The sequence below is a fragment of the Leptonychotes weddellii genome, chromosome 7 (genome assembly GCF_054177405.1).
Source record: "Leptonychotes weddellii isolate Sample4059 chromosome 7, ASM5417740v2, whole genome shotgun sequence".
Classification (NCBI taxonomy): Eukaryota; Metazoa; Chordata; class Mammalia; order Carnivora; family Phocidae; genus Leptonychotes; species Leptonychotes weddellii.
Genome location: NC_138375.1, coordinates 46,484,593 through 46,500,753, shown reverse-complemented (window position 1 = coordinate 46,500,753; position 16,161 = coordinate 46,484,593). Strand labels below are relative to the sequence as shown.

General features: G+C 41.0%; 1 non-coding gene across 2 annotated transcripts; it reads left to right on the top strand.

Moving 5' to 3' along the window:
* The first annotated feature begins 491 nt into the window (after positions 1-491).
* On the top strand, positions 492-6,700 carry FAM200C (family with sequence similarity 200 member C). Of its 2 annotated transcripts, XR_014146965.1 has the most exons (3): positions 496-946; positions 1,773-1,879; positions 4,284-6,700. It is a non-coding gene; the product is annotated as a family with sequence similarity 200 member C (transcript). The 2 variants fall into 2 exon arrangements; XR_014146966.1 differs by lacking the exon at positions 1,773-1,879 and having other exon boundaries at positions 492-946.
* Positions 6,701-16,161: the final 9,461 nt, after the last annotated feature.

Here is a 16,161-nt window from a genome sequence, read left to right as displayed (position 1 = left end):
ATGGGTTTGTAACTTTAAGATCATGTTAAAACGAATTTTAAATAAAATTGAAGTTTTTCTCTAAAATAAGTGATTCTGAGGAAATTCATCCACACGCTCTAATTTATGGAAAGAGATAATCTGCACAGACATGAAGACGCAAGCTCTAGAAGCTCGTCTCCACTGTGAGTATCTTCATGGAGTTTACAGCCTGTCGCATTTGCCTCAGTGTTTAACTTGGAAGTACAATGAGCTTCCTTCTCTTTACTCCTTGATCACACATAGAAAATGCTAATTATTAGGGTGTTACAAAATTTATTTCGGTGCTCTGAAGAACTATGTGGACTTTACCATACCTTCCATTCCTTGGATTCTACGATTCTTCCTTCCCGGCCGACACAAAAGAAACCTCCCCGCTCCACGTACTCAATTAAAAAAAAAAAAAAAAATTTTTTTTTGAGAGGGCCAATGCGCATGCTCCTTACTCAAGCCTGCTGAGGCCTCAGCCGGTGGCTAATGCGCCTGCGTGCGGGGAGACACCGTCTGCGGGCGGGAAGCCACACGGAGAACCCGGATGGAACCTCGGCGCGGCTGGGGTGGAGGTCGCCGCGGACGCATCTGTGTCCCCGCGCCCTGCAGGTTCCTGCTCGGGGACCGGACCTGAGGAGCCGCCGCCCTGACTTGTTCCGGCGCTTAGTGGCTGGACCCTAGCCCGAGCGGAGAGCAACCTGGAGTCGGAGACGGGCGACTGAAAGAAGCCTGAGCATCCCTTGGGCCTGCGCCCAGGCTCGGAGACGGGCGGGTGGAGACCGAGCGGAGTCCTTCCTCGCAGCCGGCGCCCGTAGCTCGCCGGAGCTGCTTCCCAAACGCGCCGTCTTTAATTATACACCAACAGGTCCTATCAGTTACGAGCTGCATGTTCTTTACGTGCATGCTTTATAATTAAAGCTCCCAACAACCCTCTAAGGTAGGTACTATTGTCATCCCCACTTGAGGAATCGAGGCTTGGAAAGGACCCAGCCTACAGGTGACAAAGCCAGGATCCCAGGCGTTTGCCCCTGGAGCGTTTGCTCAGCCACTATATTTCCGTCCCTTTTCTCCTGGCTGTTGCCTTTAATTGCAAGGTGTACTAAGGAAATCCTGTCCCCCAGACACCCGCACCTCCCTTGGACTGGAAGAGGCAGTGGCAAGATAGAGGTTGAATTGTGTTTGGTTTGGAGTTTTAGGTTTACAACTGCACTTGGGTGTTGTCACTGCTGAAATATATATTTTAGCATTTCCCAAAGATTTGTTACGTGAATGTACACTTTTAACTGGCATTTCATCAGTGATACTTTTTCCTATCTACCCCTATACCTCATAAACTTGCAAAAACGTTTTACTTTGTTATATCACTCTGCATCTTAAGATATCTCTCAAACTCTCAAAGGAATCATTCTAAAAACGAATTCTGTCTAAGGTCATGCCTTTTGTTTATTTTACTGTTTACTATGGAAAATTCCCCCACATAACATAAAAATAGTGAGAATGGTGTAATGTAGCATTACCCATCATTCAGCTTCATTAACAACTCAAGGCCCATCTTATGTCTTCTATCTCTACCCCACTGTGTGTGTGTGCTGAAGTACAGTATTTCAAAGGAAATCCCAGACGTCTTATCATCTCACTTGTAAACAACTAAGTCTGTATCGCTAATAAATGAGTTCTTTTTTCCACACAAACATACCATTATCACATCTGTTTAACAATAATTTCCTTTTTTTTCTTTGTTTTCCTCCCCATTTTTTAAGCAGGCTCCACACCCAGCATGGAGCCCAACGTGGGGCTCAAGCTCATGACCCTGAGATCAAGACCTGAGCTGAGATCAAGAGTCAGATGCTTAACCGACTGAGCCACCCAGGTGCCCCAGTTAACAATAGTTTTTTAGTATGATGATGCTTTTTTAATGTTTACGTATCTTAGGGTATTGTGATTACTACATACCACAGAGGAGCAAGTGAAAATTGTGAGGTTCTAAAACACAAGAAAGCCTCTTGGGTGGTAAATTCCTCTTTGAGAATCTTGAAAATTCTTGCTACCTATTCTCCCTTTTTGAGGGGGATGAGGAGGACTACTGCAAATGAATTTTTCCAAAACACCTTTTGTTCAGAACAGGTAAATTTTCAATCAAAACATACTTGAGTAGCATGGTCAAGGTGGATTGGAATGGACTCTTAACTGGTCCTGTAATACTTTCTAATGAGACTGAAGCAAAGCTTTTTCGTTCACTTCCCCTGCTCCCCAAAACATACATGGTAAATATACATAAGAGAATATAGAAAGATAAGCATTTTTTTATGCCAATGTCATAATTTTACTATCAATTAGGACAGGTTCTAAACACATTTGGCCCTATTGTCATCACTTGACAAAAGAAAGCTTAAGATCAACTTTTAAACTTCAAATCATCTTTATTGATGGGTAGATACCTTCCAATTTTTAACTGACTCATAACAAACAGCCATAGGGCATGTCAACTTATTAGCTTACATAGAAGTTCATTTTATAGCTAATTGTGACAGAGCCACTAGAAAGTTAGTGTTTTAAGTTAATATTCTTGCTTTACTTATTGTGAGATTTTTTTTATGGCCAAAGTGGGCATTTGGATTTAAATGTGTCCCTGTTAAGTTATTTCCGCCACATTCTGTAGTATAGAACTTTAGAAACTTAGGGGATCACTTGTTTATCTGGGAGATAGAACTGTTTTCGAAGGTATATTTGAGCCTACCTGTGGGTTATACCTTTGCTCATTGCTAAGGAGGAAGACTTTCTAGGTCCCTCAACTTTCTTAGGAGGTTGTTATCAACTCAGAAACTTAAATGCCTATTAAAGCATTTAGACTATTTATTTACCAACCTAGCATATCATCAACCTAGTGGTTGGCCTGAAGGATATGTTTTTATTCCTGTAAATCTGATACACACTAGGATATGTATTAGAATCACCTGGACAAGATTTAGAGTTTTGTTTTTTTTTTTTTTAAAGTAATCTCAGTGCCCAGCATGGGGCTCAAACTCACGACCCCAAGATCAGGAGTCCCATGCTCTACCAAGTAAGCCAGCCAGGTGCCCCAAGATTTAGAGTCTTTTGTCCTCCTTCTGGAGAAGATGATTTATTAGTTCTAAGGGAGGGAGATGTATAAGTTCAAAGGGGTTCCTAATGATTGTGATGAGCATCTCTTATTAAAGATTACTGTTCTGGTTACCATTCATAAGAATTATTCAAAATGCTTATGTAGAATACAGATTCTGAGCCCCTACTATAGAGCTAGGGAATCAGAATCTCTGGGAGTTGGGACCATGCATCTACATTTTAGCAAAAGATTTCACTGATTCCTCCATTTGCTAACCTAGGAACCATTACATTCTAATCCCTGTCCTCAGATTAAAACAAATCTTAATTTTGGGAATACTGCTTATTTTCATTCCATTGTTTCGGCTTCTTTCTTGACTGCTTTTACTGAGGGGTAGTTATATGAAAAAGCATCATGAAATTCCTATCGTAACTAAGGATGTTACTCTATGAGAGAGATTTTTCTGAAGTCTCAGTAACAAAAATAGTTGTATTTCTCCTGAACAACTTGTTTTGCTTTTCTGTATACGAATCATGGACTGGTAGTGTGTTACACTTTAGCTTCAAGGAAGCTCTGGGCCAATTTTGTATCCTACTTCTGTGTCAAAGGCGACTTAATCAGACCCATTTGAAATTCTCTGCTTACGTTGGAATCAGAGCCAGTCAAGGATCAAATAGTATTACAGACCTGTTTAATCCTTAACTATGAAAAAGAACTAGCCACTATGTCAAAATATGTCCTTCCTTAGAGTATTTAATGAATTACGCCCTTCTCTATTCACTTGCTCATAACTGCCTGTGTGTGTACATCCCTGGCGGAGAATGGAAGGAGGGGGAGGGGGTGGTAGTAAGATGCCCTTTTAGGGGATACAAAATGTACCAGATTTGTTTGGAACATACATCATTGAAAACAAATGAAGCCATAACTTCAGTTCACCAATAGAGGATTTACGGGTATTCACAACCTATATAAGTCCAAATCTCCCATATGTAGCTTACTGGTAAGTCGTTTACTCCGGGGCATTAGCTGTGAGTTGATAGCTTTAAGTTGGACTGTCATGCTGTCATGGTTTACTTTGAACTGACATGTTACAGGATATTTCTTTACATGTACAAATGGCATGTGATGTGGCTTTGTTTTAATTCGGTTAGCCAGTGATTTTTAATATGTGGGTTATATTTTACTCCCAAAGCAAAATTCTGCAGCATCTCTGGAATACTACCTGAGAATTTCGGGGTGCCATGTCGAAGAAACGCAAATGGGATGATGACTATGTTCGTTACTGGTTCACCTGTACAACAGAGGTTGATGGAACTCAGCGCCCACAATGTGTATTGTGTAACTCAATATTTTCAAATGCTGACCTCAGACCATCAAAATTGTCTGACCATTTTAACAGACAGCATGGTGGTGTAGGTGGGCATGATCTCAATAGCCTGAAGCATATGCCAACACCATCTGATCAGAGTGAAACCTTGAAAACATTTGGAGTTACATCTCACGAGGATGCCTTATTACAAGCATCATATCAGTTTGCATATTTATGTGCCAAGGAGAAGAATCCCCATACAATAGCTGAAAAATTAGTAAAACCTTGTGCATTGGAAATAGCACAAATAGTTTTGGGACCAGATGCACAAAAGAAGCTTCAGCAGGTACCCTTATCAGATGATGTGATCCATTCTAGAATTGATGAAATGAGCCAGGATATCTTACAGCAAGTTCTAGAGGACATCAGAGCCAGTCCTCTGAAAGTGGGTATTCAGCTTGCTGAGACAACGGACATGGGTGACTGCAGTCAGCTAATGGCATTTGTACGATACATAAAAGAAAGAGAGATCATAGAAGAATTTCTATTCTGTGAACCATTGCAGTTAACAATGAAAGGAAAAGATGTGTTCAATCTCTTCAGAGACTTCTTTTTGAAGCATAAGATAGCACTTGATGTATGTGGCTCTGTTTGTACTGACGGTGCCTCTTCTATGCTGGCAGAAAATTCAGAATTTGTTGCCTGTGTGAAAAAAGAGGCACCTCACATCGTGATCACGCATTGTTTGTTGAATCCTCATGACCTTGTCACAAAGACCTTGCCTACAAAACTGAGAGATGCTCTGTTTACTGTGGTGAGGGTAATAAATTTCATCAAAGGACGCGCTCCAAATCATCGCCTCTTTCAGGCTTTTTTTGAAGAAATTGGAATCGAGTATAGTGTCCTCCTTTTCCATACTGAAATGAGGTGGCTTTCCCGAGGTCAAATACTTACCCATATTTTTGAAATGTATGAAGAAATAAATCAGTTTCTTCACCACCAAAGCAGTAACTTAGTTGATGGCTTTGAAAATAAAGAGTTTAAAGTTCACTTAGCATACCTTGCAGATTTATTCAAACACCTGAATGAACTTAGTGCATCTATGCAAAGGACTGGGATGAACACAGTATCAGCTAGAGAAAAGTTATCTGCTTTTGTTAGGAAGTTTCCATTTTGGCTAAAGCGAATTGAGAAAAGAAATTTTACCAACTTTCCTTTTCTTGAAGAAATCATTGTTTCAGATAATGAAGCAGCAAGCATTGCAGCTGAAATAACACTGCACCTGCAACAGCTGAGCAACTTCTTCCATGGATATTTTTCTGTTGGAGATCTTGCTGAGGCAAGTAAATGGATACTGGATCCGTTTCTTTTTAATCTGGATTTTGTCGATGATGGTTATTTGATGAAAACTGATCTTGCTGAATTACGAGCTAGTGGCCAAATCCTGATGGAATTTGAGACAATGAAGCTTGAGGATTTCTGGTGTGCTCAATTCACAGTGTTTCCAAGCCTGGCAAAGACAGCTCTAGAAATCCTTATACCATTTGCAACTACATACCTTTGTGAGTTGGGATTTTCATCACTTTTACATTTTAAAACAAAGTCCAGAAGCTGCTTTAATATGAGTGATGACATTCGTGTGGCTATTTCAAAAAAAGTTCCTCGTTTCTCAGACATCATTGAACAAAAGCTACAGCTACAGCAGAAGTCACTGTGAGCTGATACATTTTTAATGTATAATTTTTAATATATTCTTAATTTCATTGTAAAATTAAGCTGTAATTGTGTCTCTTTTATATTTATGGCATACCAAATCCCAAGAAAAAGTTTAGCATGTGTAACTTTTAATTTTCACAGTTTTGAGAATAAGAACACAGGCAGCAGAAAAGATTAAATACCACCTAGTGGATACATAGAATTCTTCTAAGTATCTGTTGAAGCTGTTGATGTGATACGTAAAAAGACACACAAGCACTAGAATATCCACCTAAGTGGTACAATAGGCTAGGAATGGATCCCGGAGAAGAGAGAAGATCTCCCAGAACATGCATCTTCATGTTAAAAGTAAAAGTTGAAGGACAAAATGATAGACTGAGTCCCCGCGTCTCTGTGAGTGTTGTCAATGGGGAGGCTAATGGGATCAGAACAGGATTATGAAATGTTATAGTTGGAAAAGGGATGAGTCTAGTTTATATAAGATTTACTTTTAAATGTATTCTTTGGAGTTAGTCTTACAATGTCCATTCCTCTAGCTCCCATGCTCTAAATACCATGACATTAATAAATGTCCTAATATCCTATTAGTCACTCTTTGTCTTTTTTTAAATTACAGCAGGACTCCAAGTCATTGAGGCTGCTAAAAAGAGGATCTGAGAGCCTCACCATAGAGATTCTGATTTAGCAGATCTGGCATAAGCTCAAGGGCCTTCATTCTTTTTTTTTTTAAAGATTTTATGTATTTCTTTGACAGAGAGACAGCGAGAGAGGGAACACAAGCAAGGGGAGTGGGAGAGGGAGAAGCAGGCTTCCTGCTGAGCAGGGAGCCTGAGGTGGGGATCATGACCCCAAGGGATCATGACCCCAAGACCCGGGGATCATGACCTGAGCCGAAGGCAGACGCTTAATGACTGAGCCACCTAGGCACCCCAAGGGCCTTCATTCTTAACCAGTTTCCAGATGGTTCTGATGGATTCTTTGGGCCTCCGGTCTCATCTTATTTTCCCTTTACCCCAATTTTCCCACTTATTTTACATCTTAAGCTCTGTGTATTTACCTAACATAGTTCAAAACTTTTGAATGGACCAGAATATAAATAATAAATAAATTGATGTGAAGTCACTGTGGTAAATCAGGGCCATCAAAAAATTTCCTGTGGGGGGGCGCCTGGGTGGCTCAGTTGGTTAAGCAACTGCCTTCGGCTCAGGTCATGATCCCGGGGTCCTGGGATCGAGCCCCACATCAGGCTCCCTGCTCGGCTGGAAGCCTGCTTCTCCCTCTCCCACTCCCCCTCCCCCTACTTGTGTTCCCCCGCATGCTGTCTCTCTCTCTGTGTCAATTAAATAAATAAATTAAAAATCTTAAAAAAAAAAAATAAAAATAATTAAAAAAAAATTTCCTGTGGGAACTTAAATTTACATACGTTTTCTGGATAATAATTTGGTAAAATATAGTTTTAAATTTTAATAAATTTACATTTTTATTTCAAAACCTAAATACCTTATCAAAGTGGTATGCTAAAAAATGAGTCCTATAATAAAAAGCCACAGTCCCTTTCCTGCCCAATTACTTAACCATTTCTGCTTTAACATTTTGTGGTTCCACCCTTATCTCTAAGTAATGTGTTTATACCAAACACATATGCCAGTTTTGAGTTTTGTTTTTTGGTTTTGTTTTTTTTTTTTTTAAGATTTTATTTATTTATTTGAGAGAGAGAGAACACATGAGAGGGGACAGGGCCAGAGGGCGAAGCAGACTCCCTGCCGAGCAGGGAGCCCAATGCGGGACTCGATCCAGGGACTCCAGGATCATGACCCAAGCCGAAGGCAGTCGCTTAACCAACTGATCCACCCAGGCGCCCTGTTTTTTGGTTTTTTTAATTAAGTAAACTCTACCCTCAACATGGGGCTCGAACTCACAACCCTGAGACCAGGAGTCGTGTGTTCCACCGACTAAGCCAGCCAGGCTCCCCCACATATGCCAGTTTTGATTTATCAGCTTTAGAAGTTATATATTGACTCCTCTCGATAATAAGTGATTACTGAATTTATAAAACGTTCATCTCCTTCCCTACTATTCCCAATTTTTTATTATGGTAGTATTAATTTTAGTTCCTTTGTTGATTATTCGTAGCCCTTTGATTGGGGATTTTTCCCTCTAGGAATTTACGTCCTGGGGAGAATCAGGGATATCCACAGTTTGATTTATAAAACAGGTAATTACAGCATTTTTCTAATAGTGAAAAATTGGAGAAAAAAGACAAGGGGAATGGAATCTGACTAACAGGTGCACCACCCGAATACTGCAAATTGAAGTTTGTATTTTCTACACAAAACTCAACTTGATCACCATCCATCAAAATACTCTTATCAATAAACATAAATACATGACTTTCATCTAAAAATGTAGTTACAAAATATAAGTTCCTAATTTTTTTCTAGTATAATCTAACATCAAGAGCAGTGGGAAGAATTTCCAAAGCTAATATAGGAATAAATCTGGAAGAGTATGTATAAAGTTTCATATGTGTGTGTATCTAGAGATAGGAAGGAAGAAGGATGGAAGCAATGTATGCGTGTATGAAGCATGGAAATTAACAATACAAAAAAGCAGGACTAGGACGCAATGCCAGAAGCAAATGACCTTTGATGGCCAGTCTTTCATTAAGTCCACTAGAATTCTCCTGCTATGAAACAAAAATCCAAAGGATATTTTAAAGGGAATAGCTGAGTTTTGAATTCATTTTCAAATTCTACAACAGTTTATTTTCCCTGATCAAAGTAAAGAGACTGCAATGTCTGCTAAAATAAAGAAACTTAGATTTTATTTTTTAGTTTAAAAAAATTTCCCACAATGGTACATATACTGGCACTTACAAGTCATGTGTTGGTTTCTTTTTCTCCCAAGAAAGAGATAATTGTCTTATATTTTTACTATATAATTAAGGTCATTGGTCAATTGCAAAAAAAGAATCAGGGTAAAGATACAATCGTATGACCAGCAGATGTCACTCTCTGTGCATGATTGGTTGAAAGTAAATTTAACCACAGATTTTGCCAAATACCTGATTTTAAACATCTCTAGAAAAAGGATTTGTAGTTCAAATTAAAATTGCCCCACCTGAGGAGCACCTAGGTGGCTCAGTCAGTTGAGCGGCAGGCTCTTGATTTTGGCTTAGGTCATAATCTTGGGGTCCTGGGATCCAGCCCCACATGGGCTCTGCACTCAGCAGGGAATCAGAATTCTTCTCCCTCTGCCCCTCTCCCTGCTTGTGTGCTCTCTCTCTCTCTCTCAAATAAATAAATCTTTAAAAAAAAAAAAAAAAAAGCCCCACCTGAGCCTCTGCTGGCTCAAAATTGGCAGAAAGAACTGTTGTGGAGCATTGGGAAACATGGGTGGGAAAGAAAATATAAATAGCTTTTTTTCTAAAACTGACTTGAGCATGTGGACCTTTGACATCTCAGCTACTTTTCTAAGCCACCAAAGGCTACTTGAAGTGGGTGGATAGGTCAGCACATACTCCTTTGCTATTCCATGACAGTTAACAAGGCTGGCAGAAGTAAATGGCAAAGCCATACCCAGATAATGTGTCTTTTCCAGTGAGAGTAAATTGCTATCCCTTCCATGATAGAAGGGATCTAATGTAAGTAAGCTGCCACTAAGGGCCCACACCAGGGGGCCCTTAGCCCAACACATCAGGGCTCAGTGTTGGTCTCTGGTCTCTGCTATTGGCAGGTCAAGCACTCAGTAGGTCAGTTTTGGTGAGGGGAAGTCCATGTTGCTGAGCCTATGTATAAGCCTCCATCCTTGCCAACATAGCCACTCTTGTATATGGGCCCACTGAGCAGTCATTAAGATGACTGGAAAAAGAGGCTGACTAATTGCTACAAAGTACGTCATCTTGTCCTGATTACTGAGAACCTCCTCTGTCTTAATTTAGGTTCAGCAAGCTCTTCAAGGAGTCCTCAAGCCAGGGTCAGCTATCACGAGAGACCCAGATATACTTTAGTATTCCTGCTACTCTCAGTCATTTACTGGAAGCAGGCCATGGGAGGCATTTGAACCAACACAGGTGTGATGAATTTCGGAGTGCAACAGCTGGGGCTCATGGTTAATTATGTTCCCTATAGTCACATGTCTACAAAGTACATTCTCATGGATGTACAGTGTCCTTTGGTGAACATTCACCTGGAGCACAATAATCTTCAATTCTCTTGCCTATTCTGAGAGGTCCATCTATATACTTCGCCCCCAGACCTTGTCACTTGTCTTATATATCTGTTCTTCCCAAGTCCTGAACAGTCATCAAACCATTAGTAACTGCCCTTGAATACTAGAGTTTCGATCCATACTTCGGGGTAGTGCTCAGTTCAGACATAGCAGACAAGCAATCGTACCGCTCAGGATTCTCCTCAGGAAAATGTCCCTTTACTGGGATCTTTCTGAAACATATCCGATGGAGGTTGTAATGCTGCAGGAGATTTTGCAGATCCCAGCTGGCACTAGCCTATTAGGCAAAATAAACTGTAAACCAGACTTAAATTTCTTTTTTTTTTTTAAGATTTTATTTATTTATTTGACAGAGACACAGCGAGAGAGGGAACACAAGCAGGGGGAGTGGGAGAGGGAAAAGCAGGCTCCCCGCCCAGCAGGGAGCCCGATGTGGGGCTCCATCCCAGGACCCTGGTATCACGACCTGAGCTGAAGGCAGACGCTTAATGACTGAGCCACCCAGGCGCCCCCAGACCTAAATTTCCTGTTAGTCAGCTGGTCAAAAGGAACTCTTCATGCAGCCAGAGGTAAAGACTGGGAAAAAAGAAGTCTTGTAACAGGAGTAAGTGTCAAAGGATTTGAGCCACCTACTCAGGCAACTTGCTTATGCATTCTAGACCTGCTTGCTCTCTCTCCCTTGTATATCACTGCTACTTGAGGATGGATTGCTGCTGTGCACATTCCAGCTTATGGCTTGCTGGATCACGCAGCACCCAGTGCCATAGAGCTGTTTCTAAAAGGAAAATCAGTTAACTTCAAAAGAGGGTATGGATTTGCTCCCAAACCCTAGAGGTGTATGCTTCGATTCTCCTATTGGCATTTGCCAGAGGTTCTGTACAGAATCCTTATTTGCCATATTTAATGTCATTGGATCTGCTGATCTTAAGTTTTGGGTGGCAGGGGAGCTAGCCCTACACTTGCTACAGAGCCTTTTCTACTCCACTCAAAACCGGCAGTGTTATGGTAAATGGCTCAGAGTGATACACTCAAATGTGGTATATGTTGCCTCCAAAAGCCAAAAAGGCCCACCAAGCATCAAGCCTCTGTTGCAGTAGGAGGTGATACAAGGGACAGCAACTTATATTTCACCCGGAAAGAACTATTGCAACATGCTCCAGACCATTAGCACATCAGAAATTTCACCAAGGTGCATGAGTCCCTGAATTTTTATGGGGTTTACCTCCCACTCTCCAACCTCACATGCATTTTACTAAGGCATCCGCAGTACTGGCTATTACCTTCGTATCAGATCCAATCTGCATGTCATCAGTGAAGTGGACCAGTGTGATGGACTGTGAAATGTCAAGATGATCACGATCTCTGCAGATTATGACAGGAGGTTGATGTAGCCCTAAGGGAAAACTATAAAGGTGGTCTCAGTTCTGCAATGTAAAAACAAGCTGCTTCTGGTGGTCACTGCAAATTATTATAGAGAGAGGAGATAAAAAGCATTTGCCAGATCACTAATGGTACGTGAAGTGCCAAGGGTTATGTTGATCTTCTCTCATAAAGATAGCACATCTGGAACAGCAGCTGCAATTGGAGTCATCACCTGTGTAAGTTTACAGTAATCCATCGTAATTCTCAGATCCACCGACCTTTGGCACAGGACAAACAGGTAAATTTAAGTGGAGATGTGACAGATACCAAGCCAATGATGGTGGCACTAATCTCTGCAATTTCCTCTAGGGATGTGCTATTGCTGTTGGCTTGGTAAGGAGGGGACTTTCTAGGGGCTTCTACTTGGCCCTTTTTACAATAATAACCCTCAGTCCATGGGTCAGAGAGGAAATTTGGGGATCCTGCCAGTAATTAAGTATGTCTAATGCAATTACATTCAAGAACTGGAGATGTGACCGCTGGGTTCACAGACCTACTGGGCTCTCTGTAATTTTAACTTGGGCCAATATTCCATTCATCACCTGACCACCATTAGCCCCCACTTTAACTGGTGGACCAGAGTAGTGTTTTAGGGTCCCAGAAATTACTGCCAATTCAGGACCAGTGCTTATTAATGCCCAAAAGATCTGAAGACTTTTTTTTTTTTTCAGGATACAGTCACCCTATTAACGACTACAGGTCTCTGGGGAAGCCTTGAAAGAAGGTTTATAGTATATACTGTGGCAGTATTGTGGAGTTCTTAAGAAAACTCAGCATAGGGCGCCTGGGTGGCTCAGTCATTAAACATCTGCCTTCGGCTCAGGTCATGATTCTGGTGTCCTGGGATCGAGCCCCACGTCGGGCTCCCTGCTCAGCGGGAAGCCTGCTTCTCCCTCTCCCACTCCCCCTGCTTGTGTTCCCTCTCTTGCTGTCTCTCTCTGTCAAATAAATAAAAATCTTAAAAAAAAAAAAAAAAGAAAAAATAGCATATCCTTCAGTCAAGGGACTCTGGGTATGATAGCTGGCTTAGGTCTGGAAACTGGAGGAGAGGCTATGATTCGCTCTGTAGTGACTTTAGTCAGACTTCGGAGTACCAGACCTAGAGTTTTTCCTAATGTGTAGATCGAGTAATATTTAGTAGACTTCCCATCTATTTCATTCCTAGGTCTGCTGTACCAACTAGCTACTGTATTAGGGTTCTCCAGAGAAACAGAACCAATAGGATGTGTGGGTATGTACATAGGAAGAGATTAGTATAAGGAACTGGCTCACATAATTATGGAAGCTTGGCAAGTCCAAAATCTGCAGGGTGGGCCAGTTAGCCACACAGGCAGGAAAGCAGATCCAGTCTGAAGACAGTCTCCTAGAGATTCCCCTCTTGCTTGAGAAGCTTGGTCTTTTTATTCTATTCAGGCCTTCAACTAATTGGATGAGGCCCACTCACATTTTGGAGAGCAATCTGCTTTACTCAAAGTCTACCAATTTGAATGTTAATCTCATCCAAAAACACCATTGCAGAAACACCCAGAATAATGTTTACCCAAACATCTGGGCACCCAGTGACCCAGTCAAATTGACACATAAAAGTAACCATCAACAGCTACTATCAGTGTTCCCTGGGGGTCAAAACATTTTGATGGCCATTTTGTCCCTGCTGAGTATTATGTTAAACATTAATTTCAATTCGGATGAAATTAATGAACAGCATTGAATTGGTGACAGCATCTTCTACCATCATACCAGCTTAAAGAGAACAGCCACCACAGAGATTTTCAAGAATATTGATGATCTCATTAATGTATTGCTCAATACCTTAGTGAAGGAGTGTCCACTGGGTCCTCTTGAACCATATAGTAGAGGGCAGTAATGGGGGAAGTTTGAAGGTCACAAATAATATGTTTACTCTAACATTTCTCTCTCCCTAAAGGTTTTAATTCCTTTCTCTACATTATGCCAGGGAAGTTCTGGGATCTCAAACTCATTCTTATATGTAGGTCACTGTTGAGTCCAAATAAGCAAATTCTTAATACAGGTTAACACATTAAATAGAGAGTCCCTGATAAATACACCCATATCAGTAAATTTGGCCTGTTATATTCTGCCTTCTTTGGTCTAATGCTCTTAGAATCCCATTCCACACATATTCACCAGGTTTCTGCCTATATAAATTAGAAAAATCTTGCAGTTATTTTGGATTATAAAATCTTTCCTTCAGGATCAGACTTTGAACTTGTTTCCTTGTAATATTCTGGATCTGACCCTAGTTATGGGTCTAGTGGCAACAAGGGGTAGTAGGGTAGATCTTGAAGAGTAAAGGCGTCTCCTTGAAAGGCATCTGCCTCAGGTGAGGTTAATACAAGAACTTTAAGCAAAGGAAGCCTAATCTCAGTCGTGGAGGGTGAAGGCAAGGAAGGCTCAGAGTGACTTAGGGGTTAAGATTTTTAGCTTCATGCAAGCCTATGCAGATGTCTTCATTCCAAGTCTTAGAATTAGACACTATCCCGGTTCTCATCCCAACTTGCACTGAGAGACATAGGCTATGAATTCAATTTACCTTTAAATTCTGCAACCCTCACAGTTAAATATTGTGTCTCAATTTGCAGCTATAAGAGATTTGAGATACTTTTAGGACTGCCATAGAATCTCCCTAACCAGGACTTGAGCTGAGACTTTAAAGAGCTGAGTATGTCATTTTCTTTCTGTAAGCACTCCAGTGCTCTCAGAAGAAGGCATCTCACCCACATTCCTCCTAGTCATCATTATTGCCATCAGCCACTTGATCTCCCAAGGCACCTGCTTCAGGAAGTTCTTCATCACAATGTTCTACAGCCAATAATTTGATTAATCAGTGTCACTCCATGCCATGGGTTACCAGCATCCCATTTCCATGATAAGAAGCTCAAGAGTGCATTCAGGTCTAGAGACAAATCCAAACACCTGAAAATATTCCATCTCTGAGGTCTGTTTCCTGAGACTTCTGGTACCAATTTTTGTATCAGGCAAGGTTCAGTCTGGAGACACAAACTCTACCAATTACTTTCACAGACAGAATTTACTATAAAGAATTGTTAACCAGGTATGAGAAAACTGGAAAGGCAAAAGGAATACTGTAGTAAATGCAGAAAGCAGTTACCAGCCCGAGGGCTGGGAGAAAGGAGAAGAGTTTGGGATTAATAAAACTTAAGAGCTCGGATAAAGCGTCCCATGGTGCTGGGACAGAGAAGGCATCTGCCCGCTGATACCAGTATGTCTGAAGAAGCATAATGAGGCTGGTTCTGAGATTGTGGGAAAAATGGAAACTTGAACCAGTTGCTCCCACAGGAAATACTTCTGTCATTGCCAGGGTGAGGAACTGTTGTTTGGGTGACCCTGCCAGTAACAGTAAGCAAAACAGAAAGGAGCAAGTTCCTTGCCAATCTAGACTTCCAGTCTCCCTCTAGTGCCCCCTATTGGCTGACTGACAGAAGACCCGCTGGCAAAGGAGAAAGGATTTGCTGTCCCAGCCTTGACGTAGAGCCAGCCGAGTTCGAAGAGATGATAGCTTAATAACCATCTGTGTGTGTGTGTGTGCGTGTGTGTGTGTGTGTGTTCTGAGCCATTTTAAAGTGAGTTCCCAACATCATGTTTCTTCACCCCGGCATACTTCATCATACATCTGACAATAACTCCCTAATACTAATACTAATACTCAGATCATATTCAAAGTTCCTCCAATCGCCCCCAAAATATCTTAATTTTTTATGACATCAAAATTTCAAAGAATGTCCCTACTCTCTGAATTGGTTGTTTTCTCTTATATCATTTAACTAGTTCCTCTGTTCTCTATTTTCTGCTAACCAGAGGTTAGGTGTGTGTATGTATAACCTTTTTTCTTCACAAGCAGTAGCACATGTAATGATTTTTTTTTATTATACCAATCATAAATTAAGTGGATGAGACATGTAGAGCTGTCTTCTGAGTGTTGTTTAAAAGAAATCTGTAGAAGTCTTTTGAAATACAAGATTTAGAGAAATTAGTCTCCGTTCACTGCACAACAGCTGATAGATAAAAAATTTCTTTCTAGCCACTAGCTAAATCTCACTTATGCAGTCTAATCATGCATTGTTTCCTCAGTCTGGGATTTCTGCTTTTCTTTCCAGCCAAAAGGCAGAGATAGACCCTTTATTTCTCACAGCCCCTCCCCAAATTATGCTGGCCAAACGTGGCAAGGCCTTGGTTTCTATACTCATTCCTATGCTGCTCTCTCAAAGATTGATTCCCTAAAGCAGAAGCCTTAGACTTTCTTAGCAGGGCATTTCCCTCAAATCAAATGTCTGTTCATTTCTGATCCCCACACCGACTTGAGAAACATCAAGAGTTTTTGCATTAGGTTCCAAAATGTCTCTCCAACTGA